The sequence below is a fragment of the Rhineura floridana genome, chromosome 16 (assembly GCF_030035675.1).
Source record: "Rhineura floridana isolate rRhiFlo1 chromosome 16, rRhiFlo1.hap2, whole genome shotgun sequence".
NCBI lineage: Eukaryota > Metazoa > Chordata > Lepidosauria > Squamata > Rhineuridae > Rhineura > Rhineura floridana.
Window position 1 is genome coordinate 35,786,296 of NC_084495.1, and position 26,136 is coordinate 35,812,431.

The 26,136-nt window shown below is 45.2% G+C and overlaps 1 protein-coding gene across 6 annotated transcripts in view; it reads left to right on the top strand.

Moving 5' to 3' along the window:
• PLS3 (plastin 3) overlaps positions 1–26,136 on the top strand; it is a 58,211-nt gene continuing 32,075 nt past the window's right edge. The window contains exon 1 of one of the 6 annotated variants that reach the window (XM_061598303.1): positions 1–113. The gene's annotated coding sequence lies outside the window, so the exon portion shown is untranslated. Of the gene's footprint in view, positions 114–10,991; positions 11,090–22,178; positions 22,265–22,722; positions 22,822–26,136 lie in introns of those variants that run through there. The other 5 variants (XM_061598298.1, XM_061598297.1, XM_061598302.1 and 2 more) reach the window with 5 other exon arrangements.

A 26,136-nucleotide genomic window follows, 5' to 3' on the forward strand; every position in this document is an offset into this window, starting at 1 on the left:
GTGCTCCCAGGCGGGGCTGGGGAGGTGTCCAGGGCGCAAGGAAGCGCGCGCGGTGCCAGCCGGAGAGGAGAGCGCGAGCGAAAGAGGCAGCCGGAGGGCGGAGCGCACGAGCCGTGAGTGGTCCGCGAGCGGTCCGCGAGCGGGCAGGGCTGGACAGGGCAGGGCTGAGGGTCTTTCAGCATGCGAACTTTCTCGCCGGTCGCTTCGGGCTGAACTTGGGCGCCTCTCCTCGCCCCTGCCCCAGAGCGAGGGCTCCCGGCTGGGATGTGGAGGCGGCGCTCGCTTGGCTCCCTTTGGGCGAGCTCTGAGCTCGGGCCGCTGGCCACGAGGCCGGACTGGGCGGCGGAGCAGCAGCAGCAAGGCTGTCTGTCCGCCTGTCTGGGAGGGTGCCTTCCGACCCGGAGGGGGGAGCTCCAGGCGGAGCAGGAGCCGCGCGCGGGTCGGCGAAGGCGACCCTTCGGGTGGCGCCTTCAAGTCTGTTGGAGGGAAGGAGTCTGGGGGCGCCCGTACCCCTGCCCCGGTGTGCTTGGCAGCCTCCGACCGGCCACCAGAGGGCTTTCGATCATGGGGAGCGGGCGAGATATCCAGGCTTTCTTCTGACTGCCGCAAGACGCAGCGGGGGCTGCTAGCCCAGATGGCTTTTCAAAGGGGGGGGGTGTTGGGCAAATTCATGCAGGAGAGCGACAGGCCGACCACCGGCCTTTCGCTGTGATGGCCAGGTGGAGCCTCCCCGCTCAGAAGCATTCTACCTCTGGATGTTAGTTACCAAGAGGGGAAGACCGTAGGGGAAGGCTGCTACGATTGTGCTTTGCCTTTGGGGGCTTGCTGGTGGCACCTGGTGGGCCACTGTTGGGCAATGGGGTGCTTAGACTGGATGGGTCTTTAATCTGGTTCAGCAGGGCTGTTACTTCACCCTTGCGCCCTTCGCTGCTGTTGCAAGGGCTCTGGCAACACAGCAGGGTGTGTCTGTTGGGTCAGCTAGCTGCCTCTTTGCAAAAAGGCACATTAAGCCACATGGGGATTGTTAGGTTCGGACTGCCGAGTTCTCAACCGTATGCTGGCGTGCTTGGGAAATGGTGGCTGGTTGTAGCTTCCCGCTGTACATCTATGCAACGGAAAAGCTGCGTGGGCATTCACTGTACCTGACAGTTTCCACTTGGGTTGCATGTTCACTTTTAAACGCACAAAGAAGCCCTAATAGCAGAAGTCTGTTAGGAGATGTGGTTGCTCCCCTTATTTTTCCCAGGTATTAATATTATTTGTTACTCTTTATGGGCACAGCAGGCACCCTCATCATCTCTCACAGGCCAGCAGACAGAGCTGTGTGTGCAGCTATTTAAGGTGCCACAGCCCCAGATGTCTTTTCCGTCTGATCACATCCTCACCATGCATTTAAAGCACAAAGGCTTCCCCCAAAGAATCCAAGGAACTGTAGTTTGTCGAGGGCACTAAGAATTGTATCTTTGTGAAGGGTAAATATAGTTCATAGGATTCTTCAGGAGCTGCCACGTGTTTTGTGGTGTGGATGCGACTTCTCTACCTCAGTCTGCTAGTGCAGCGGACTCCTTGGCTTCACCCTGTGAAGGTGTTGGTGAATTCTGCTGTGCATGGCCCTCTTACGGCAGCCCTGTTGAGGCTGCACTAGTGGAGGCAAGAGACACAAAGGCAGGCCCTGGGAGCTGCTGTAGGGCCACATAGTTTTTGCACCTGGGATGCTTGCTGGAGGTCAATTGCTCCTGGTTTTATTATGACTTTATTATTATTTATTGCATTTATATACCGCCCCATAGCCGAAGCTCTCTGGGTGGTTTTCAGGTGAGTAGAAAGCTACAGGTCTCTACCTCCAGCTACAGGCCTTTCCAATCTGCTCTGTTCCACCACTGTGAAATGCAGTGCAGAGGGAAAGATGCCTGCTGTAAGATTAGTTATGGACTTCTGTGTTCAATCAGCAAAGAGCAGTTGACAGTGCTTGAAAGTGGGCGCTTAGAATCCCATGGGTGGCTGGCTGTATATGACCTCATGTCTGTTAGACGATCCCTGAGTGTCGTTCAAGGGGGCGGATGTGAATTGCAGCCCTTTTCAATGTTCCACTGACTCTGACTGGACTGAGTTCCATGACTCGTTGACTTTTCCTGTATTAACTCCTCTGTGTGTGTGTGACACATGCAAAAACTTGCTGCTGCTTCTTCCCCTATATGGCAAGTGGCTCAATATTCCCAAGGAAGTGCTGAATGGGGAAGTATAATAACTGTGCATGGAACCTTCACTTTCCAGTCCTGCCCCTTCTCCATTTATCAGGCTGTGCAGGGGAAGTGACAGGCCGCCAGAAGTGTCTTGACTGCTGGGCTAATGTTGATAGGCCTTCTGCACCTTCCTCACCTTCCTCTTCCTTACTCAGCTTCAGCAGATCAGCTTTGCATTCACTGTTGTATGTGAGCAAGCCTGGTTCTTGCAGTAGCTCCTTTTAGCTTACACACCCCATGTGCCACACCCCTCTTGAACAAAGCCCCCCCCCAACACTCAGCTGTGTCATCCAGAGAAACTTGGCATATCTCTCAGTTTCTGTGAAGGGGGGAGGCTGCACCCATATGCATTCCTCCCTGTTAAAACACATCTTGCTATAGTGCCTGTAATCCTCAAGTGTACAGCAGGGCCTTTTTAGCATGTCGGTCCAAACTTAACCTCAGTTACTATGAATGGAGTTTCTTACTTATTGTTATCCTAAGTTCTTTATTTATTGTGAAAACACAGTAATTTTGACTGGAAAAAAATATTGTCGATTTCAAAGGAGGTGGTTCCTCCCCCCTTCTCCCAGGTCGTAGTCCAGCACCTTAACCACTACACCACAAGGAAGAGGGTGAAAAAGTCTCCCTGTCCACTAACCTCAAATCTGATTTCCTGTTTTTTTCTCTCCTGTCTCCTCTCCATCCCTTTACATTTGTCCCTAATATCCATACTCCTTGCTAAAATATACACACCTCATTGACCTTTTTTTTTGGGGGGGGGGACAGGGTTAGTTTGTGCCGCCCTGGGCTCCTGCTGGGAGGAAGGGCGGGATATAAATCAAATAATAAATAAATAAATGAGGAGTCCTCCAAAGGAGAAAGCCAATCAGGCTTTCGTCACCAGTAATTAGGAGTTGGTGTGTGTATATTCACTCTCATGAATAAGCTCCTACTAAACCGACTCAACAGGGGAGAGGAAGGGAAAATTTAGCCTCCAGGCAAAAGCCTAGCTTCTCTGAAGATGTGGGCCCCAGGAATCCTCCTTGTGTCCAGTTTCTCTCCAGGCCTAAGTGCATGTGGCTCTTGTTAATTCAAAGCACTCCTTTTTTGTTCCTGTTGTTTTAATTTGGGAAGCCCTCACCCCAGTGTGCTTTGTCTCAACTTCTTCCTCGACTGGCGGGATTTCTGCTAACTTTTTACCATGGGGCCCCTCATTTGGAGATGCGGCACTTTTCTACCGTGCCCGGATAAGTCTTATCTGAATGGGCTGATTCATTAAGATGAATCGGTTTGCAGTGAGACTGGCTGCATGAGGCTCCCTAGGGCGGTGACTCTAATAGATACGTGCTTTGTTGAGCCTTTACTGTTGCAAGATGAGGGCATTTTTCCAATCTGGAGGGGGAGAGGAGGAAGCACTCCTGGGGTAGCTTCAGGAAGGGAGGGCATTGATTTGGTGATGACCCTTCTGATTTTCTCCAGCTGCCCAGAGACATAATTGATTAATTTGAGAAGGGTGGTAGGGCTTTCTTATTGGAGAGCAGGCGTGGGCACACCCTAGCTCCAGGATGGTGGTTCTATTAGCAGAGACAGATCTGTACATTAGACAGTTTCCCAGACTGGCGTCCTTCCCCCACCACACCACTCTGCCGCCCTCTTAAGAACCATTTGAAAGCCTCTGGCTTTCCTGTCAAATGTCAAAACTGGCACAGTTTCAGAGACATTATATGCTTAAGGTTAGAGTCTGAGAAACAAGGTTTGGAGGTGGCCAAGATAAGACAAGTTAGTTTCTGAAACTGAGCCGGTGGGGCCTTATCAACACTTTAAAATATAAAGTTAAGTGTTCACTTTCACAGGATGGAAAGCCCTCTGGGAAATATGTTAATCTGTGTTTTAGGACATCCATTCTTTACTCTCCCCTTCCTGCCCCCACCCGAGAATTATTGATATACCCTCAAGCAAATGCAACTGAATTACAAGAGCAAACTGCTGTTATATGTTGCATAATCCCAGAGGAATGTAGTGTGCAACCCAAACTCGGCTTCCTGTTTTTTTGCTCTTTTCCACAGATAAAAACTATTAAGTAGAACTGACGTCTCAGGTTTTTAACTTCTTGAAGGCAACTTGTTAAGGAGAATGGGATCTGATATTCTCTCTTTAAAAAAACAGAGGTGTAATTATATAAACAGAGGTCACTGTATAGATGTTAAGGCTGCATAATTCAGTTCAGAAAAAACTTAAAAGTTTCAGTATAGAGACAGATTACAGCAAAGCCTTTGACTGTGTAGATCATGAAAAACTATGGAATGCTTTAAAAGAAATGGGGATGCCACAGCGTCTGATTGTCCTGATGCGCAACCTATACTCTGGACAAGAGGCTACTGTATGGAGAGAATATGGAGAAACCGGAAAGGGTGTGAGACAGGGTGTATTTTATCACCCTATTTGTTTAATCTGTACGCAGAACATATCATACAGAAAGCGGGATTGCACCAAGATGAAGGAGGTGTGAAAATTGGAGGGAGAAATATCAATAATTTAAGATATGCAGACAATACCATACTACTAGCAGAAACCAGTAATGATTTGAAACAAATGCTGATGAAAGCTAAAGAGGAAAGCACAAAAGCAGGACTGCAGCTGAACGTCAAAAAGACTAAAGTAATGACAACAGAAGATTTGGTGGACAACAAGGACACTGAATCTGTCAAGGATTATCAATACCTTGGCATAGTCCTTAATCAAAATGGAGACAATAGTCAAGAAATCAGAAGAAGGGTAGGACTGGGGAGGGCAGCTATGAGAGAACTAGACAAGGTCCTCAAATGCAAAGATGTATCACTGAACACTAAAGTCAGGATCATTCAGACCATGGTATTCCTGATCTCTATTGATGGATGAGAAAGTTGGACAGTGCAAAAAGCAGATAAGAGAAAAATCAACTCATTTGAAATGTGGTGTTGGAGGAGAGCTTTGTAGATACCATGGACTGCGAAAAAGACAGATAATTGGGTGTTAGAACAAATTAAACCAGGACTGTCACTAGAAGCTCAAATGATGAAACTGAGGTTATCATACTTTGGACACATAATGAAAAGACAGGATTCACTAGAAAAGTCAATAATGCTGGGAAAAACAGCAGGGAGTAGAAAAAGAGGAAGGCCAAACAAGAGATGGATTGATTCCATAAAGGAAGCCACAGACCTGAATGTACAAGAATGTACAAGACCTGAACAGGGTGGTTTATAACAGATGTTATTGGAGGTTGCTGATTCACAGGGTCGCCATTAGTCATAATCAAGTTGAAGGGACATACTAACAACATGGAGACTTTGCGCCAAGGAAGCTCAAGTCTATAATCTAGGTCATGAAGTTGGGACTACAGTTCTCATCAATGTTTGACTATTGGCTATACTGGTTGAGATTGATGGGAGTTGGAGTCCAGCAGTGTCTGGAGGGCCACAGGTCCAATCTAGGGGTTGTACATCTCTGTATATGAGAGGACTTAGCAGTTTCCTCCCTATGTCCAGGGGAATACTCAATTCACACAGTGGGGAATCCCCTGGAACAGCAGGACCTTGTAGGAAGAGGCTAGAATGCTCCTGTACTTAACAGAGCTTTTGGATTATGCCTGGAGGCTGAAATCTTGTGCTCCATTCTCCATTAATAACAAGATTTAACTTGCAAATGAGTATTGGCAGAATTGCACAGCATGTTTTTGGATGGAAGAGGCATTACTGCTTTGAGGCAATGGTCTCTCTCCACTCCCTAGAATGATGATGAATGACTGCATAGTAAACGATAGTGTGCAAAACTCCAAAAATGTTCTTAAGATTCCTGTAGTAGTTCCGTCTCTGCAGCTAAGAGGAGTTAGTAACTAGGTGGGGTGGGGTGGAGACTGCATGGGAAGCCCCATGCAGGAAGACTGGGAGAAAAAAACACACCATCTATACGAGAGATGCCGTCTGCATGAGGAAAGGCTGTTCAGGCCTTTATAGTTTAGAAAAAAAATGAACGGGGGGGGGGGAGGGAGACATGATAGAGCAGGGGTTGCCATCGTGGTGCCCTCCAGGTGTTGCTAGACTACAACTCTCAATCAGACCTAACTACTGGCCGTGCTGGGTGGGGCAGACTGGAGCTGGAGTCCAACAAGAGGTGGAGAGCTCTGTGTTGGCCATTCGTGAATAGAAGTTTTGAAAACTATGCATGGGAAGGAGATACTCTGGGAAGGTGAAGTTTTCCTCCCACTCCAGTGTTACAAAAACTGGGATGGTGCAGTCCCCAATTATATTGATTGGCGGCAGATTCAGGACAAACAAAATAAAGTAAAATAATGCATACTTTTGCTGTTCCAAAGCCAGAAAGATGCCATTGCTACCCCAGCATAGTGACTGCCTGTTTAATGCATGTTCAGGTGGGGAGGAGAGGGCTGACACACACACACACAGCACAAGCACAATCTCAACATCCCTGGAAACCCCACTAGTCAGGGGCTGTGCCACCGTGATGCCCAGGATGGCAAAAAGAGCCAATGGACTCACCATGATGGGGGGGGGGTGTCATTTACTTGTGTATATTGCTACATTCTGTGGTTGTCTTTTTTTATGTTCACTTTAAAAAACGCAATTGCAAGGAAGTTCTCCTTTGCCAGAATTGCTTGTGACTAGGTGGTTAGGACTTCCTGAGGGTTGTGTTGAGAAAATGTCTTTGCAAAAGTAGTTGTTCTATACAGTTCCTCATTCCATATTGATGAAAAGCAGATGTGGAATATCAAAGGATATTGGAAATGCAGTTGAGGCAGAAAATGTTTTCCTATCTTGTTGGTGCTTTAAGAGAGCCTTGTGGAAAACTTACAACATACGTCTGTCTTGGAGCAATTGTCTGAACGCTAGGTTATCAGTTTACTATTTCTACTAAAGCATTCAGCCATGGCATTCTGTCGCTCTTCTGTAACTTGTATTTTGTTAGTTTCCCTTTAGTTCCAAAGCAACGTCTGCACCCAAATTTAAAAACATTGTTTTAGCTGCGGCCTCACACAAGGCAAAAATGATGACAGCCATCTTCCACCCTGCAAGTGGGTATGACTCCAAGTACATCTCAGGATAGCGTTAGGCCAACCAGGTGCCCATCAGATGTTTTGCACTACAACTCCTACAAGTCCCAGCATCATACAGCTCTAGAAGGCACCAGGCTGAGGGAGGCTACTTTTGACAAAGAGCATTGGTGGCTGTTGTCTCCAGTCAGCAAGCAGGCTTAAAGAGGACCATTGACTTCACTTAACTGTCACTTTGCATAACGCACCCACCTGCCTTCAACATGAAGCTCCCCTCTCCTGCTTCCAAACTTGTACTCCCAGTTGCACCTGGGGTACGTTGGGCATGGGTGTTTTTTTAGAACTAGAGGATCTCCCTGCCATTCCTCTTCTTTCCCTTTGAATTGGAATTAAAGTGGACGTACCTATGTAGGATGTGTGTTGATATATGTGTGTGCACGCAGAGTTTTCATTTTGCTATGGTTTGACTGTTGGTTCAACTGAGAATTTAATTTCCTTTACAGGAGCTGTGGTGCTCATATGAAAGGTCATGCTACATTTCTTTCAGCCTCCCTTCCTGTCATCTCCAGCAGGATCAGTCTGCTAGCGTAGCAGCTGCCAGAAGCTGTGTTTGTAGGGGGGGATGGCGGGTAATGTTAACATTAAGGACCAGGAGCTTCAGACCACTGCAGAACTGCTGTTCTCCCCTATAGCTAGAATGCTGGCTCAAATTCCCACCGGACTTTAAAGCTCGCACAGTCATTTGAAGGTGAGAAGTATGTTGGCCTAATCAACCTCGTAGGGTTGTTGTGAGGCCAAACTGTCACTGTGAGGTCATAATACATATGTAACCAATGAACTGGCATCAGCCAACTTATTTATTTAGAGTGTTTGTTTTTCAACAAGGCTCCTAGAGGCAACCCCTTCTCACGGACTCACCTTTTTGGGCACATCTGCAAACCAGAGTAGGTGTCATCAACAGCCAATTACATTGGCTATAACAGAATGCTCCTTTCAAATCTAATTTCGTCAGGGGGAAGGGATGCCAGGATGTGGGTGCCAGGGAAATGTTCTCAGGGTGCATGTGCACCTGCAGGCAACATGTTGGTGACCCCTGCTGAAAGACATAACACCAAAGGAAAAAGGGATGGGAAGAGAGAAAGAAAAAAGCAACCTCAGGCACCAATTCTTAAAGGAAAATATCAATCCTTGTGCAAATGTTGTGTCTTACCATTTTCTGCAGCTACCCAGTGTCTGTTCATTTTAGTGGGATATGCAGAGGGAACAAATGTAATGAATGAAGCTTGCAAGAGCTGCATTGCTTGGTGGGCTTTCAAGCAGTAGGTTTTTCAGGGGTGAGGGGCACCTGTTGAAATGGAAGTTTTGTCAGGCTGCGAGGTTTTCAGCAACCATCCCGGTAAGATGCTTGTTGAGCACGGCAGTTGTCTAACCATGTGCTTTATGAATCCTCAGTTCCATGGGATAGGTTAGCTTTTTGGCTTAACATTGTATCAGAAGCTCTGTCTCCACTCACCCCTCTCTAGCAAACGCTCCCGGGAAGTTCTCCTCTCCATCCCCCCCCCCCCCAAAAAATGTTGCAAGCAGCTGCCTCATGATATACATTTGTCAAAAACAGGAACACATGCTACACAGTAGCATATGCTAACTTGTGTTCTCTCTAAATCACTTTGGCAATAACATCCATAAATGATTAATTTGAAAGACGCGAGGGTCTGAATCAGTAACTCAGAATGCTAAAGAACTCCAGAAACACAGGTGCACAGAAAGGAGAATGCCATTTTCATTTGTGTCAGACTCAAAAAAGAAGGTAGGAAGCAATGGCCCCTATCCAGTGAGCCTGTGAATGAGTGAAGTAGTCTAGTTCACTTGCTTCTATGGATCAAAGTTTAAATGTGCTTATTTGCATTAATTCAGCTGTCCAACATGAATTGTCCCACTTAACACGCTTAAGATGAGAAATATTTAGGAATGGTGACCTCTGAAACAACTTGCTGTGGATTCATGTCTTTTTGAAAGTTTATAGTTTTGACCATTGCCATGAGTTTAGGTGCTGCTTGAAGTTGTTTTTTTTTAAGTGAGTGGGTGTTTGTGTAGAATGTAGTAGTTAGGATTCTTGTGGACTAGCTGCTTTTTATGGACTTTTCGAAAAGCTTACTTGTAGCTATAGGACATGATCCACCAGGCACTTCTCCTATGCAAGACACATTGACACGAACGGGATTCACCTTAAATGGCTTTTGCTATGTCTCAGTCATGAACATCACTGTCTGATGATCTGGCTTCCTGATAGCATTCCTTGCCTTGTCATATACAAATGGTGAGGTCATAAGAACAAAGGAAACTGCCTTCTACCAGCTTCCTTCTGAGTCAGACCGTTAGCCTGTCTAATTGGCAGTGGCTCTTCATGATTTCAGGCAGGAATCTTCCTGCTCCCAACTCTACCTGGAGATGCTTGGGATTGAACCTGGGGCCTTCTGCATGCAAGCAAATACTCTGCCACTGAGCTATGGCCCTTACCCATGTCACTTAGCAAGATATAATTGGTTTTCCCTAGCTTTAGAACTTCTAGAGGGGTTACCAAATGCAGGACCTGCATGTTTTGCAGATGCATAGTTCTTATTGATAGTGTATAATATATAACACATATTCTATGTCTCTTATAAAGAAGTCTGTACAAATAAAACTACAAGGCATCATTTTTAAAAATAATATGTCAAAATGCAAAATAAAACAAAGTTGCAGAGTTGACAATTCACTGCTGAACAAACTGAGGAGGAGGAGTGGATACGTTTTGAAATTTAGTTTGTATATTGTGCACATGAATTGATATGATATTTCTGCATGCTGTGTTAAGTCTGTTGGGATAGAGCAAGGAATATATTTTTAAAAATATTAAGGGATGATGAGTTCTCACGGTTATGCAGGAGTGACAGTTAAATTTTCCATGTGCCAGGATTGCTTTTGTTAAGCGGATGTCATCCCCCCAATGTCAATTTAGCATTGGCTGTCAGTGTCCCTGTGTTTCATTTCTCCAGGATTGAGAAACACCAGGCTCTTGAATAAATAAAGGCGATCCTATTTGCATTTATTACTCCTGTCTCTGAGAGAAATGTTATGTACAGATGTCTCCTGTCAATACATGGGAAATGTGACTGTACAGGTGCACCTGTCAGATTTGGTTAATTTGTGACAAACAAAGGATATCTTGCTTTGAGGGTGGATTATACTGAGCTTCTGTAATACTGAACTAGCCGGATTGTTTTGGGCACAAACCCTATCTATATGTCTGTCTGACTTGTCTGCATTCGTGTTCTTTCCTTAACTAGCCCAGGTAGCTTAAGTACCCAGGTTCTATATGCAGAAGTATGACTATCGTTTTTAGAGGATTAAGTCTGAAAGTAAGTTGAATTCTGATTTTAATTCTGTCTGGAACTGGGGTGAGGAAGCTGCATCACCCCAGGGATGCAGTATTTAAAAAATCTGGCGGGGAGGGGACTTTGGGCAAGTGTGAGGAAGCACATGGCCACACTAGTCAGTTGGGGCACATCAGCAGTTTGGAAGGAGGGGCAAAAAAAGGGGGAAATTGAATGATCTTCTAATCTATAGAAGCTCTTTTTGCTTAGTGTAGTGGTTAGAGTGTTGTACTAGCAACCTGGGAAACCAGAGTTCAAATCCCCACTCAGCCATGAAGCTCGCAGGGTGACCTTGGGCCAGTCACTATCTCTCAGCCTAATGTACCTCACAAGGTTGTTGTGAGGGTAAAATTGAGAGGGAGGAGAAACATGAATGCCACTTCGAGCTCCTTGGAGGAAAGGTAGGATATAAATATAATAAATAAATAAATAAATAAATAAACAAACAAACTTTATGGGTGACCAGGTGAGTTGCTATTTGCAGGCCCTCTGTATGCATCAGGTGTAGGGAACCTTTTGCCCTGCTGATGTTGCTGAACTATAGCTCCTGTCAGCCTCAGCAAGTAGGGCCAATGGCCAAGGATGATGGAAGCTGTACTTCAGCAACATCCAGGGGGCCAAAGGTTCCCCACACCTGGTAGACATGCACAGGAACATTGTGTCTGTCCTGATTTTAAATAAATTTAACTACAGGAGGGGTTTGTTTCTCTTTGTAAAGGTTAGGCTTCATATTGGATGAGTGAGGTGTGTGTGTTTTACTTTGAAAAGAAAGCACAGCATCCAAAATAATAAAGAAAATGCTAATTCTGAGCTGTCTACACTGCTCACCTTCCTGCAGCCGAGAAATACAGAGGGTGAATGGATTTTCCTCCCTCTTGGTTCTCCTGCAGATGTTATTGTATTTTTAAAAACCCCAAAGAAGTGAGGTCATTTTCCCTAAATAACAGAAGATGTGGATCTATAAATAAAGGTCGCCAGACATTGGTCTTTTGAGAACATAATAGTTATTTTGGCCTTGCTACAGTCTGAGGCACACCCAGTTTGGGTTAAAGCATAAAATAACATCCTTTCCTGTAAAGCAAGTAGCCGTTTACATTCCGTTCCCACATCGGCAGAGGATTCTGAACTGTGTGGACTTTTTATAAAAGCCCCTCTGAAGACCATCTGGGTTTCTGGGCTGAGGTAACTCAAGGAGACGAGTTAAACATTAGCTGTTTCTGCTCTATTCTGTGAGCGTCCAGGTAATTCTCTTCTGCTAGATATAGGGTGGTGGTGGGTTGTAAGTGCTTTCTGTGGGAGTCACCAGGATGCAGGAGGCCCATGCTACATCAGCCCAAAGGCCTGTCGGAGTTCAACATGATGGGAGATGTTGCACTGAGCTCATTCCATCAGCACAAGGACTTTTGGCTGTGCAACAGAATGACCCCCTCCCCCCCCGTGCATCCCCTAAACATATTCTGAGGTTCCCTCAACCCTCCAGAGCAGATCTGGGGAGAGTGTGGGGTGCATAGTCGAGGAGAGGTGGAGGAAGCTCTGTTCCGCGACTGGAAATCCTTGCATGAATGGAACAAGTGCATTGGATACCTTCCTTTGGGAAGCTGACATGCGAGGCGTGTTCCCCTGTTCTCTGTTGTCGGCACCTGGTCATCAGAGGTACCCTGAATCCCGACAGAGCAAAGAGATTTTGTTTCTAAATTGCCTTGTGTGTGTGTGAAGAATTGGATCTTGCAGGCAGACAGATCTCACACAGACAACATTTTGATTAGATAGCTCGCTTCCCTTAATAAAATGTTTTGTTCTTGTTTTGAAGAAGTCTGGAAAAATCAGCAATTCTCACTGTTCAGACTGGGAATATGTGTTTGGTGCTCCCTTCTGGGACGCTGTGCCCCTTAACCCAGGCGAGGGATTTCTTGGAATTTACTCTTAGCTTTCCTTCTGATGACTGTTCGGGGGAACCAGTTTTCAAACATGCTGTCACTTGAAAGGGGACAATGGATAATTTTATGCACATTTCAGGATAGGGAATTGGAATGATATTAGGGGCTTTTCTCCTAGAGTGGGCTACTCTGCATGCTTGGCATGGGGGATTCTATGAGCAAGTTGCATGCGGAGGTATTCAGGAGCTGATGCATACTTGCTGCTGTAGCTTCTGCTCCTGAAGAAGTCAATTTCTTATTGTTAAAGGGGACATTGCAATAATGGTTAAGGCAATAGGAATATAGAAAGCTGGCTTATGCCAGGTCAGTGTATCTGTGCATTGAGCCCAGTATTTTCTCTCTTCAGTCTCCCCTTTTGCATCTTTTTCCCTAGTTTTTTTAAAATTATGGTATATAAAAGCAATACATAGAATATAAACAGAACGTAGTTGAATATAAACAGAAAATTTTGAATTTTTAAACTGAAGGTGCCAGGGTTAAAACATGTGCTCAACCCCTGAGCTATGACCTTTTCCCTTGATTTATGATCCCTTCCCATATGCCATAGATTAGACATGTCTCCATGAAAATCTGGTTGCAGGGATAAAAGATCTGTTCACTTTCACCTTGGAGCTGCCTTTTAACGAGTCAGGCCGTTGGTCCATCTAGCTCAGTATTGTCTACACTGGCTGGCAGCAACTCTCTAGGATTTCAAACAAGGCTCTCTCTCAGCCTTACTTGGAGATGCTGGGATTGAACCAGGGGCCTTCTGTGTGCAAAGCAGATGCTCTATCATTGCGTTACAGCCCTTCCCTCTAATTCTCAGGCACCACAGATGAGGAGGTGATCCTTTCTAGACGATACCACTTTAGACTGTAGGTGGAGGCTGACATGATAGAATGCCCCCCTATTATGTGGGAGGGGGAGAATTTCTAGACATAGAAAAGTAGCATGTCAAGAGAAAGATAATCCCTTTTAGTTGCCATGCAAGTTTTAAAAAAACAAAACAGAGGGATTCACCCCTCCCCAATTGTAATAGTCCCCAACTGCAATCTGAAGCAGTCCAGTCCAAGCTAGAGATTTACTACCTCATTTGATGTTTATGAGAACTGGGCTTCTGATTTCAAGTTAAGTGAATTCCTTGTCACAGTTGCTTCACCTGTCCCTGACCATTCAATAGACGGGTGAAACTGACTATTCTATAGACTGGTGAAACTGACTAACTGATCAATTTAACTTTTTAAGGTTCTTTTTTAAAAGAGGTTAGATGTGCTAAGGGGAAAATGCATAGTGTTCAAAGACATTGTGTGGGAATTGCATTTAGTCAGCAGGTAGCTTTACAATATAAATTACTCCTTGCATGAGTGCTTGTGTGTATAAATGAAATGCAGAATCCTTTGCCATGCAAAGATAAGGGACTAAATAATTTTTTGCTGGTAAGGCCTTACTGTTGCAGCTGGATTGCAAGGGAAGGAAATGGTCTGCAAAAGTGCTCATAAATCTGTAATGCTAGTCTAGCAGGTTAGTTATGCCCAAAAAGCCATTACTATGCCAACTCACTTTGGAAGAGCCAACTTTTATTTTTCTTGCTTGCTTTCCTTGTACTTGAGATCTTAGGCATGCACAATTGCAAGTAAATGGCAGATACCTGCTCAGGCAGGTAGCCTCTTGCCTGCCTTTAGAAAGGTAAACACTCAGACGAGGGCATGAAATCTACCTTCTGCACAGCCTATTGCGGAAAGGTTCTGTTAATACATTTCCCAACTCTCCCTCCTCTGTTGCATAATTGCCCTCCTGTGGCAACTGTCCTGACTCATTGGAAGGCACAGCTACTGTCCCTTGCAGTCTTGCGTGAGATGATTATAGTCATTTGTTTTCTGCTTAGCAACTTAGATGGCTTTCTGCCATCAAGTCATTCTCCTCCTCCATACTCTTACTGAGATTTGAAGTCTAGGTGACTCTGCACATAGGTATTTGCCAATTTGGTGCTTACGGGGAAAAACACTGAGTTTATGTCTAATTCCATCCATGATTAAAGTCAAAATGCCCCCTCTTTTAATTACATTTGCAGATAATTGTTTCTGAGACCCCTGCCTGAAACCCTAGAGAGCTGCTGCCAGTCAGTGTAGATAATATTGAGCTAGATCAAGGCTGGGGAATGTTTTTCAGCCCGAGGGCCGCATTCTGTTCTGGGCAACCTTCTGAGGGCCATGTGCTTGTGGTGGGCAGGCCCAGAGGCAAAAGTGGCAATCGACTTGAAGGCACAACAACAAAGGCTTCCTGCTCATAATAGTAGTCTCCAAAACTGAGCCTGCTATTAACCCCAGCGGTCCCTGGATGCTCAGTGGCTTGGTCCTATCTGTGTCTCTTTCTTTAGCAGGCTTCTTTAAGGAGAGGTTTCAAGCAAATTAAGGACCAGGAAGATGTTCCAATTATGTGCCTGCCCTTTTGTTCTCTTCTCTTTGGCTCCCCATTGTGGGACCCTTCAGTAGCAGATGCAGCAATCTCCAAAGCAAAAGAGGAGAGTTGCTGGCACCATTTAAAGCCTGGATATGCAGGAAAGCGTGTGCATTCCCCCCCCCCTTTTTTTTTACTTACACAGAAAGATACAGAATTGTAGGCTAAAAGCATCATCTGAGCACAATGCAGACAAATGTCTTTCTTGGAGCCTCTAATAAGCTCCTTCTACCCATTCATTTCCTGATGCTGACAAGCCGAACAAAGGAGGAGGCATGTTTTAAATTTAGTTCTGAGTCACTGGCTTTACTGCATCTCGGAACTCCTGGTAAGTACATGGCGTAAAACTAAAGGCGAGCAAATTCCCTGTAATGAAAGCCAAATATATATCTTGCAGGTTTGCTTTTTGCTTTTGTGTTACTGTTGGGGGGTGAGTGGGGGGCGGGAAGGGTCTCTTCGGCTGACCGTGGACATTGGCTTCAGTGGGGTTTATGCAGCCTAAACAGCACACAGGATTGCTGGCCAAAATTGTCTTTCTGGCCCAATATGGGCATTCTGTCAGATGTAGATGCCCTGTTTGCATGATCATCAGCTGCTGGGCCACTGCCGGCGGGAGGAGCTGCCCCACACAGCGTCCCGACCTATGATAAACAGACAGTGGGAATAAAGATCCTTTATGCTTGGGCCCTCTGCTGTCTCTTGGCATCTTTGTGCTGCTATGAGAAATGATTAAAAACCTTCATTTTCTCCTTTGTCTTCTGTTTCGATTTTTTTTTTATCTTTTCCCTACTTGTAGGCTAATTATTGCACTTTTAACACTCTGTTTTCTTTTAGTTTTCACCCACCTTGTACAGAATGTCTCTTCCTCTTATCCTCACATTTTTAAGTTTGTGAGCCTTCCATCAGGGATCTCTTCGTTTTATTTCTGAAAAGCTCTTAGAATATTTTAGGCTCTTTACAAATAATAAATGGTAATGAAGTGCCAATGTGCTCCATGCAGGATTCAGTTTTCAGCACATTGGTTAGAGCTGGGATAGTTTGGGACTCCTGCCTCCCCTAGCAATAGCTTAGGGATGCAAGAAGGCATTGCTTTCTCTTTCATCCCGTATTGGTCGCATGCAGCACTGTTTCTGTTCTTCTGCAGTTCATTTTTGGCCAACAATTGCATTATTCATCTTGCTGTCCATTGTGATGAAATTATATATTAATTGTCATATAATTATAATTAATATTAATAATAATTACATTATTATTATGTTATTCCACCCCATTCATTTCAGTGCAAAGGAAACAATGCAAGTGGGAGAAAAACATAATAACTTATGCATGATTTTTGGATGGATAGCAATAGAGAATACCGATTGTGTTCACTGGATTGATTTCCATTAAAGACGTGGGATGGATTAGTAAGCAGCAGCAATTTCCACTCCCATTTCTGTTTTCGTTGCCATTCTCCAAATTTTTTATGTAGTATTACATTTATAGCCCACTTTTTCTCCAAGGAGCTCAAGGTGGCATACATGGTCCTCTCTGTCCATTTTATCCTCGCAGCAACTCTGTGAGGTAGGTTAGGCTGAGAAGCTGTGACATGCAGCAAGCTTCATGTCTGGGTGGGGATTTGAACCCTGGTCTCCCAGGTCCAAGTCTGACACTCTAACCATTACACTGCACTAGCTCTCAGTAGCAATTGGCATTAGTGGGATTGCTCACAAGTTCCTTCAGGAATGCTCCTATGGTTCTTGTGCTGGACTGTACAGCAGGGCTGGGAAACCTGTGGCCCGCCAGATGTTGCTGGACTCCCAACTCACATCATCCCCAGCCAGCATGGTCAGTCATCAGGAATTATAGGTGTCTGAGTGCAGCAAAATTAGGAGGACCACAGGATCTCCACCCCTGCTCTACAGGGATGTAGAGGTAGAGAAACATAAAATGGGGTGGATATCCTCAGGAGAGCTGTAGGCAGGGCCAGCACCAGAGGGCAGCCAGGTTGGGCACTGGCTGAGGGCCCCTACGGTCCCCTGAAGGGCCCTCCTGAGGATATGAGTGTAGCGCTCTCGTTCCATGATCCATGGCAGTGTCAAGTCCTGCAACCCTACCCTGCTGCGGATCTCAGAGAGGGTTCTCCCAAGTACCCCTCCAACAGAGAAAGCATGGGCTTCAATAAGCCTGCCTTCATGCCCCACCTACCTCTCCCATCAGTGTGAATGCCATGCGCACTGCGTGTGCATGTGCATGTCTGTCATCACCCAAGATGGCGGTGGGGGCTTCTCTAGGGAGCTTATGGCCCCGCTGCCATCGTGGGTGATGGCAGGCATGCGAGCTATGCATGCACATCATTCACACAACATGAGAGGAGCTCCCTCTCCACGATCCCTGGCAGGGTTAGGTCCACACTACCTGTAAGGGGGGGAGAGGTGTTGGGCCCTGGCCGTGGCTGTAGATCATTGGTAGAGCATCTGCTTTGCGTACAGAAAATCCCAGGTTCGTTCCCCAGCATCTCCAGGTAGGGCTGGGAAAGACCTGTCTGAAATCCTGGAGAGCTGCTGCCAGTCAGTGCAGACAGTACTGAGCTAGGTGGACCAGTGGTCTGACTTGGAACATAAGCAGCTGCTTATGTTTCTCAGTGAGAAGTGTGCTGCACAGCCTCCAAGGGCAGAGCTGAATGCTATAACAACTTGGGTGTGCTGCCTGAAAAATGCCTTTTTCTGTAGATAGTGGGTGACCCTGATCTTGTAGCATCTTGAAGCACGCTGTCCTCTGTGCTCAAAACTGTGTAGAGGGAACTGAGAGAGAGAATGAGAGGGAGGGAGAGTCATTCTCTGCTCTGCAAGAGAGACTCAGCTTGCCCAGCCATGCTCTGGAAAGTGAAATGGGAGTGCCTGTGAATGTCAGTCTTCTACTGGTTCTCTCTGCCCAGGGTGCGGCTGGGAAAGTGAGGTGGGAAGTGGAAGTTGGCACCTTCTTGGGAATGCTGATGTCACTTCCTGTGTTTCATTGCTTCTTGTGCTGCCAGTGCAGGTGGACTACCTTCTGCTTTCAAAGGTTTCCCGTTCCATTTCCAGATGCGGGTGATGTGCGCCCAAAGTGTCTTTTCACTTAATTGTGTATCGCATTCTGATCTCTGCTGTTCTTGGCCTCAGAGGCCTTCAGACCTCAAAGCCAGTTGTTACTGATCCAGCAGCATTGAGGGAGAGTCGGCTTCCTTAATTTCGGCATCACAGAGATCCCTTAATCGAGCCCCTTGCCAATGCTTAACTCCTCCTGATAACTCTGAATAATTATTTTTATTTAGGAGAAGCCAAACAGCCATTGAAGAGTAACAGCCTGCATTAAAGTGAGGAGTCTCTCAAACTAAGACTTCCACATTCCTGTGGCACATCCGTTTTATCCTGTAAACTTTCCCTAGTTTAATGTGAAATAAAGGTGGAGTGTTCCTCTTGCAGTAGCCCAAAGTTCACCATCTTGGTTTATCTGGAGGTTTTGGCAAGGAGAAATCCTCACACCCAGCTTCTCTCTTGAGGCCAAACTACACATAATGTTGAAGAGTTACGCTTTTGATTACCTTACGTGCCTTGATCCTTCAAACGAAAAACAAAACTTTTTAATGCAGTCTCAAGAGCACTGGGGGAAGGTGGTGTTCAAGGTCCTCGTATTCATTTATGGAGCCCTGAACAACTTAGGTCCAGGGTATCTTAGGGACCACCTGGACCCTTGCATCCCAGCTCGATCACTGAAATCATTGATCATCCCCCAAGTTGGCGAGGCTTATCTGTCAACAGCAAGGAATTGAGGCTTTCGTGTCATCGGCCCAGCTCTGTGGAATGCTCTGCTAAGAGAGATTCAGCAGGCACCGTCTGTTCTGGCTTTTAAGTGCCTGCTGAAAACTTTCTAGGTCACCAGGCTTATTTGTTTATTAAATTTATATCCTGCCCTTCCTCCCAGAAGGAGCCCAGGGCTGCAGACAAACAACAAAACACTAAAAACATCTATAAAATGTTGTTATTTTTTAAACCCCTTTAAAAACATCTTAAAACCAATTCCAACACAGATGCAGATGGGGATAAAGTTTCTACTTTAAAAAGTTTGCTGAAAGAGGAAGGTGCAGGCAGTTGAATGTATCTTTCTGCAAGAGTTAGTTAATGATTTCTGATTTTAACTTTTTATATGGTTTTATCATATATTTATATGTGTTGTAAACTGCTTTGATACTTTTGTGAACAGCAGTATATAAATATTTTTATGAATAAATAAATCCTCCCTTGTCGTTTTCCTGGCCTAAATCCTCCACCCCAAAGCTGGGGGGGGGGGATCACCCTGGCATGATAAAAGTACCTGCCTTTTTCCTGCTGTAAATTTAATGTGAGCTTGGGGTTTTTTTTGGGGGGAGGGATATTTAGATTATGAAACCAACATGGGGTGAAAGGGCAAAACACCCCACCCCCTAATACTGTTGCTCTGAGAAAAGTTGGAGCCCCTTGTGATTCCACTGTGTGTGTGGATTTATCAGCAGATCCAGTCATGAAACTCTTGCCATCGTATGTTGTTTGGCCATCGGAGGCAAAAGTCATTTATCTGTCCAGCCTGTGGTGTCTTTAGCAATGGCCTTGGAGGTGACACCCACAGGATGGCGTGCATAATTACATGGGGTTCCCATAATGACTAAAATGTCTTGTGATGTTCCACAGGTACAAGCCCCTTTCAAATGCGGTTCATTGACAAATAACAAATGAATACAACTTGGAGATGGCTGACCTTGCAAAAGAGTTTCTTCTGCTCTTACCCCAGAGCTTATTTTTATATTTGGCTATTAAATGATGTAATACGAGGGAATGGTCAATTGTCGATCTTTTTGGTCGAAAACCCGCCTGTACCCCAGAGCTTGGAAACTTGATCCTTTCTCTTCTGATTGGTGACCATTTAGGGAAGGTGCCGGAGCTCAGTGGCCGAGCATCAGCTTTGCATGCAGAAGGTCCCAGGTTCAATCCCTTGCTTTTCCAAGTAGTTCTGGGAGAGACTCCCTGCTTGAAACTAGAAATTGGGTTGCTAGAAAGGGTTCTTAACCTGCGGTCTGTGGACCCCTAGGGGGTCCATCAACCAGCCAGAAAAAAACCCAATTTCCAGTGCAATAAATTAATTGTATTTATTTATTTATGGGGGTCCATAGATTTCATTGAGAGCCAGTGTGGTGTAGAGGTTAAGGTGTTAGACTATGACCTGGGAGACCAGGGTTCGAATCCCCACACAGCCATGAAGCTCACTGGGTGACCTTGGGCCAGTCACTGCCTCTCAGCCTCAGAGGAAGGCAATGGTAAACCCGCTCTGAATACGGCTTACCATGAAAGCCCTATTAATAGAGTCGCCATAAGTCGGAATCGACTTGAAGACAGTCCATTCCATAGATTTCTTCAGAGTTTCAAAGGGGTCTGTGACACAAAAAAGGTTAAGAACCGCTGCTCTAGAGAGTTGCTGCTAGTCAGTGTAGACAATATTGAGGTAGATGGAACAACAGTCTGACTCTGTATAAGGCAGCTTCCTATGTTCAATTCTTGCGGGGAATCAAGGGGCTGTGGAAGAAAAAAGATACTGTTAATCTAATGAGCGTGCATGTTAAACAGCCTTGAATTTTTGCTCTAGTATGAAATAATGAATTAATCAATGTTTCTGTTCTGAAGCATTCTTAAAGTATATGATACTGCAAGCAGGGCAAGAGGAGGGCAGGAATTGGGATGACTCTGCCAAAGCTTAGGAACAGAATACTGCCTATTTCTTTCAGAGTGGTTATACCCTGTCCTTCCCCCATGCAGTATAAACAGTAATATAATATATAAACTAAAAACAAAATCACACATCGTCACAAAAACAGCAACTCTAAGCCTCAACTCCAACCAGTGTCAACATCAGCATCTTCCAAAGCTAATGGACAGATAAATACGTTTTCACTTGTCGTCTAAAATAGCTAATGTAGAGGACTGTCGGATCTCAACTGGGAGGGAGTTTTTATGGATTCTTTGGCCTGGTTTGCACATAACACTAAGCCATGGTTTTTGAAACTGTGTGTGCTATCTGTAAACCCTGCCCAGCAGCAAACCACAGTTGGAAGCACAGTTTCTTGTCTGTTTATAACCCTTGGTTTGTTTTGACTATGGTTTGTCATCATGTGTGAAGCTGGCATTCTTAATGCTGGTTTGTTACAGCAGCTGGAAAACAAAGCAAGCTTTGCAGAAGCTTGTTTAACCACCAGTTGTACCACAGATGCTCAAGTCATGGTTAGATATTATGTGCAGATCAGGCTTTTTTTGTCTGTTAGATAGCCATAATGGTTGTTGCAATGTGAGGAGATTGATGTGGGCTTTCAAAGCTCTCTCTCTTAGTTTACCTGGTGCACAGGCAAAGTGTGTGTCTTTTCACTTGTCTAGTACACAAGCAATCCATGTCTCTGCCTTTCGGATTGCAAACTTGGAATTAGTCTCTTGGGGCCATTTAGCTAGGCTAGCATATGTCCTGGTTTTTACTCAAGGGAGTCAGCCTGGTGCACAGCTACAACTGTGGCCAGAAAAATGCACAGGCTGGTGGTACAAATCCCGTTCTTGGGAGATGGTATTTGAAATGGAGAGCATCCTGCCACCTGTGCCTTTCTGACAGGGATGGGGGTTTGTGCTGAACCAAAAACAGGGTGGGGCAAATTAAAAAGGATCCAGGCAGAAGAAGAAAAGGAAGGCGGGTTCCCTCTCCTTGTGCCTTCCTGCCTCCAGTTCAGGGTGCAAATGCATGTCTGTGCACCCCTTCATCACGGCAACTGAAGGCCTGCTCCAGAATTCCTTGCTGATGCATTGCTCCATGTTACCCCCTCAACAAACAGAGGCAGCTCGGCTTATGTCTGGGGTGGCACCAGCTTCTCTCCCCCAAGCCCTTATCTTTAAAACACACACACACACACATCTCCCAAAGAACTTTGGCAAGTGTCTACCTCTTTGGAAAATCAGCTGCTAGAAGCTAAAATTCTAGGTCATGGCTATGGAATAGCAATCGGGCGGGTGACTCACTTTCCTGGCTGATGGGAGGACTCTTTCTTCCCTCGCAAGAAAAAATGCAGCAGGGAAACATTTTGGCCAGATCTCTTTGGTCACACAGACTGCTCTTCTTATAGTGTGAAAACTTTGTAAAGCTACACGCCGTTTGCTGTCCTCCTTTTCTGCGGTGATGGTGGGTGTCCGTGTCCATTGTAATCCATGAAATAGCATTTCTACTAACCCATTGCTTAGAAATGATTTGTGCCTACAGATGCAGGCCAGGTAAGGTGGCGCCTCTTTCCCCCCCTTGGGCTGGTGTTTTGGAACAACTTGCACAGAGGTCTTAAACGATCCTAGGTTTCCCTCTCCTTGTAGTTGAAACTTTCTCTTTAATTCACAAATCAGATTTCAGTGAAGCTGCTGCCCCATCCAGCTGCCCTGGATCTGGGATCTCTCTGCCCCCAGGCTCAGGGCAGGTGAGGAGAGGGTTGTTGTTGTTGTTGGCAGTTTTGCTGCATAATGCAAAGTTTCTAGACAGAGGGGAGGGGGCTTTTAAATGCTCAGCCTTCCGTCAGCATGCTCTCATTTGCTGGCAGGAAGCGTTGGGGCTTGCCGCTTAGAATTACAATTGTAAGAGGAATGCTGGGCTTCCAGATTTAACTTTCTGGGTGTGGGAGAAAGTTCCACATTGTGCTGTGGGGCTAAGCAAGGGAACAGGCCTGCGCTCCTCTAAAATCCGGACAGGGCGAGGTAAGGAGGCGCAACAGTTTTGGGGATCCCAAGCTGCAAGTGTTGGCTCAGCTTTGCTGCTTTGTGTTGAAGTGAAGGCTCGGCTTGCCTGCAAGATTCTTCTCCCTTTTCTTACATTTGACTTTCTTTTTTTCTTTGCCTGACTGGAGTATGCCAGGGTCCTGGGTTCAATGGAGACAAGCCTTAAGAGAATGCTTCTCGTGAAAAATCCAAGCGGAACTGAGCAGTTTCTTTGTCTTTGCTTTAGGACAGGCTGTGATGGTAGACTAATAGCTCCGTAGTTCTGATTTGCTTCCCTAAGAAGCAACTGGGCTAATGAGTGTTTTAATGACAGTGCTGATGTTCTCCTCTCTCAAGTAATTTTTCCAGATACAAGCCCAGAAAAAGCAAAGGAATCTGTGTCAGGCCGTAAGAATAATTCCCGAATCCACAGTGCACTATATATTAAGTCCAATCAAATTGTTGCAAAACAGGGAGCGAGCTTTCAAGTTCTCTAGGGTTCTTCTGAACATCCTTCTACTTTTAGATCTGGACAGTTGGTCCTGTGAAGCAGGAGAGACCTGAAAGGCTTTAGGTATTTGAAAATGCCTGAAGGCAGGTTAGGTGATGGGGGTGGGTTGTTTCTTTGCACCGCATGTTAAGTAAATATTTTTGCTGGCATGAGATGTGAAGCTATGGTTTGGGTTATGGGAAGTATTTGCTGTTATGTCCTAGACAGGGGCATGTTGATGTTTTCAGACAGGAATGAAGTAATCTGGTAAGGAGGTGCTGCAAGCTTCAATGTTGAAAACAGACTTTCTTGTGGGTTTTGTTCTGAAGTTTGTAATGCGATACACAGTCTGTGAAACAAATGCAAAATGAACTTCGGATCTTTCCGTAAAACTTTCCTTTGCTGTAGAATGAGAAGAAGGGGAGGGGACAAGAAACTGAGCAAAATCCAGAGGCTGGTGTCCTTGCAATCCTGGTCTCTGCCTCTGGTTCATCAGTGATCTTCAGGTCACCAGGAACCATCTTTTCAGCCATCCAATATCCAGGTTCAGACATCTGCTCAACCAAAATGGGTTTAGTGTTTCACTGTCTCCCAGTTAATCTATCTTGCAGAGCAGGGGATGTGAAATCACATGTTAAAATAAGAAGGATACATCCTAGCCTACTTTGAACTTGGGATGGGGGAGAAATTCAATGTAGTTTGCATGTAAAGTTGAATCTGTCAGATTTGCAGTTTCCCTAAAAATATGAAAACTGAAACACAGTCATCCTTCAAAATTAACTTAACTGAACATGCAGTTCTCCAGCCAAACAAAATGCATATGTTAGAGAAAAGTGTGCATAAAAATGAATGCATTACTGAAAATAACATACAGAAATGCATTTATTTTGGGGGGGGGAATTCCTTGCATAATTGAGTATATTAGTCAAAGCTGCATATAAAATATGTTTATTGGGAGAACATCTGGACAACGCTAGGTTGAGGAAGGCTGCTCAGGAAACCTCAGGCCCAGGAGCCAGATGTGCCCCACCCCCCAGAGCTCTCCATATGCCCCTGAGGACTCTCCAGGCCATGCTCTGCCTCACACCCTCCTCAAGTGTTTTTGCCTGACTGTGACTTGTCCTGGAACTGTGATAATACTTCTTGCTTGTCTGGATGGAGCGAGATATGTGTGTGAGTGTCTGTATATAGAAACCTCTGACTCTTGCCTGGCTGGCATCTGTTGCTCTGGTCACTTTTGCCTCTTGGGGTGGCAAGATTTTATACTGTATTAGCGTAGGATGGTCTGTTAGATGAGATGTTATGATATTAATATGATGATGATTATGTATATGTTGAGATTGTATTTTATATTGTACGTCGCCCAGAGTGTCCGTTCGGTCGGACAGATGGGCGTCTGATAAATAAAATTTTATTATTATTATTATTGTGATGAAATGTAGCTCTCAGGCTGAGAAAAGTTCCTTACCTCTGCTCTAGGGTATGCAAAGCCCTTGATTGCAGGGACAATTACTTGATGGGCAGGTTTCTTTTTCTCATTAGGAATGTCTCATTTCTAACCTTTGTGGTCTATAGACAGCCTCTGTCTAACTCAGCCTTTCCCAACCAGTGTGCCTCCAGATGTTGTTGGACCACAACTCCCATCTTTCCTGACCATTGGCAATGCTGGCTGAGGCTGATGGGAGTTGTGGTCCAACATCTGGAGGCACACTGGTTGGGAAAGAGTGGCTCTGGGAGAGCTGTGATGACCTTGCTGAATCCTCCCCTCTGAGCATTTTCTTCAGGAGGCAACTTATTGTGGTTGTTCTAGTGCAGGAGCTGCTGAAAGGTGCATAAAAGTTGCGGGCTTTCAGGTACAGGAATGTAGGTAGGTTTGCTTTTTGTAGCTTGAAGGAGGTTGTGCAAGCAGTGACTACCCCACAGTTGTTCGCTCTGGTCCTTTTTTTCCTTTCCTCTTTTTTTTTTTGGTCAACTATCCTTGTTGTTGCTGTTAAAAAAGCTTGAAGAGATGAGAGCTTAACCTTTTTGAACCTAGATTCTTCCAGTATAGGTCAACTGGCACAGAATTTGCTGCACCAAGGGGGTTAGTTTGCAGGACTGAACAGGGTTTGATGAAACTCAGACCTTCTCTTGTGTTGTGCTGGGGTTCCCAAACTGTGGTATGTTGATCACCAGTGGTCCACAAGCTTCATTCAGATGGTCTGCAGCATGTCTGTGGTTTTGTGATTGAAAATGGGAGATCTGACACACTGAATATTCATATTAAGCTTTAATTGTATTTGCGTTGCTTCTTTTTTCTCTTGTATTTTATTGTATTACAATTTGAATTCTATGGAATTCTATGGAAAATTTAAATACAATATATAAGAAATGAACAAATAAAAATACAGTTAACATCGTACCGCATGTAGCCCAGTGCATTACAATTGCTCCAACTTGCAGAAAAATCGTTAAGTGGTCCACCAAGACCCTCTGTAATTTTCAGGAAATCAGTGGGGGAAAATGTTTGGCCTTCCTCGCAGCTGCTGGTGGCTCCGTGTCATTGGGACAGTGAAATCCTCTCCAGGTTTTAGTCCAGACTTTCAAGGAACTGTCCAAGGTGCTGAAACACCCACCTTTCATTTTAAAAAAGAGTAACATTTCTAGCATTTGTAGAACCTGAGATATGAGGCAAAATGTATAGGCGCTATTCTCATATTTTGGTGAGAAACTAACCTGCTCCCCCTCTTTCAGTGTCTTACTTTGCCCCTACCCTGGGAAAATTCCTGCAGACACCCATGGACCACATTGTCTTTAATGGCAGAGTATTGCATGCACACGTGTGT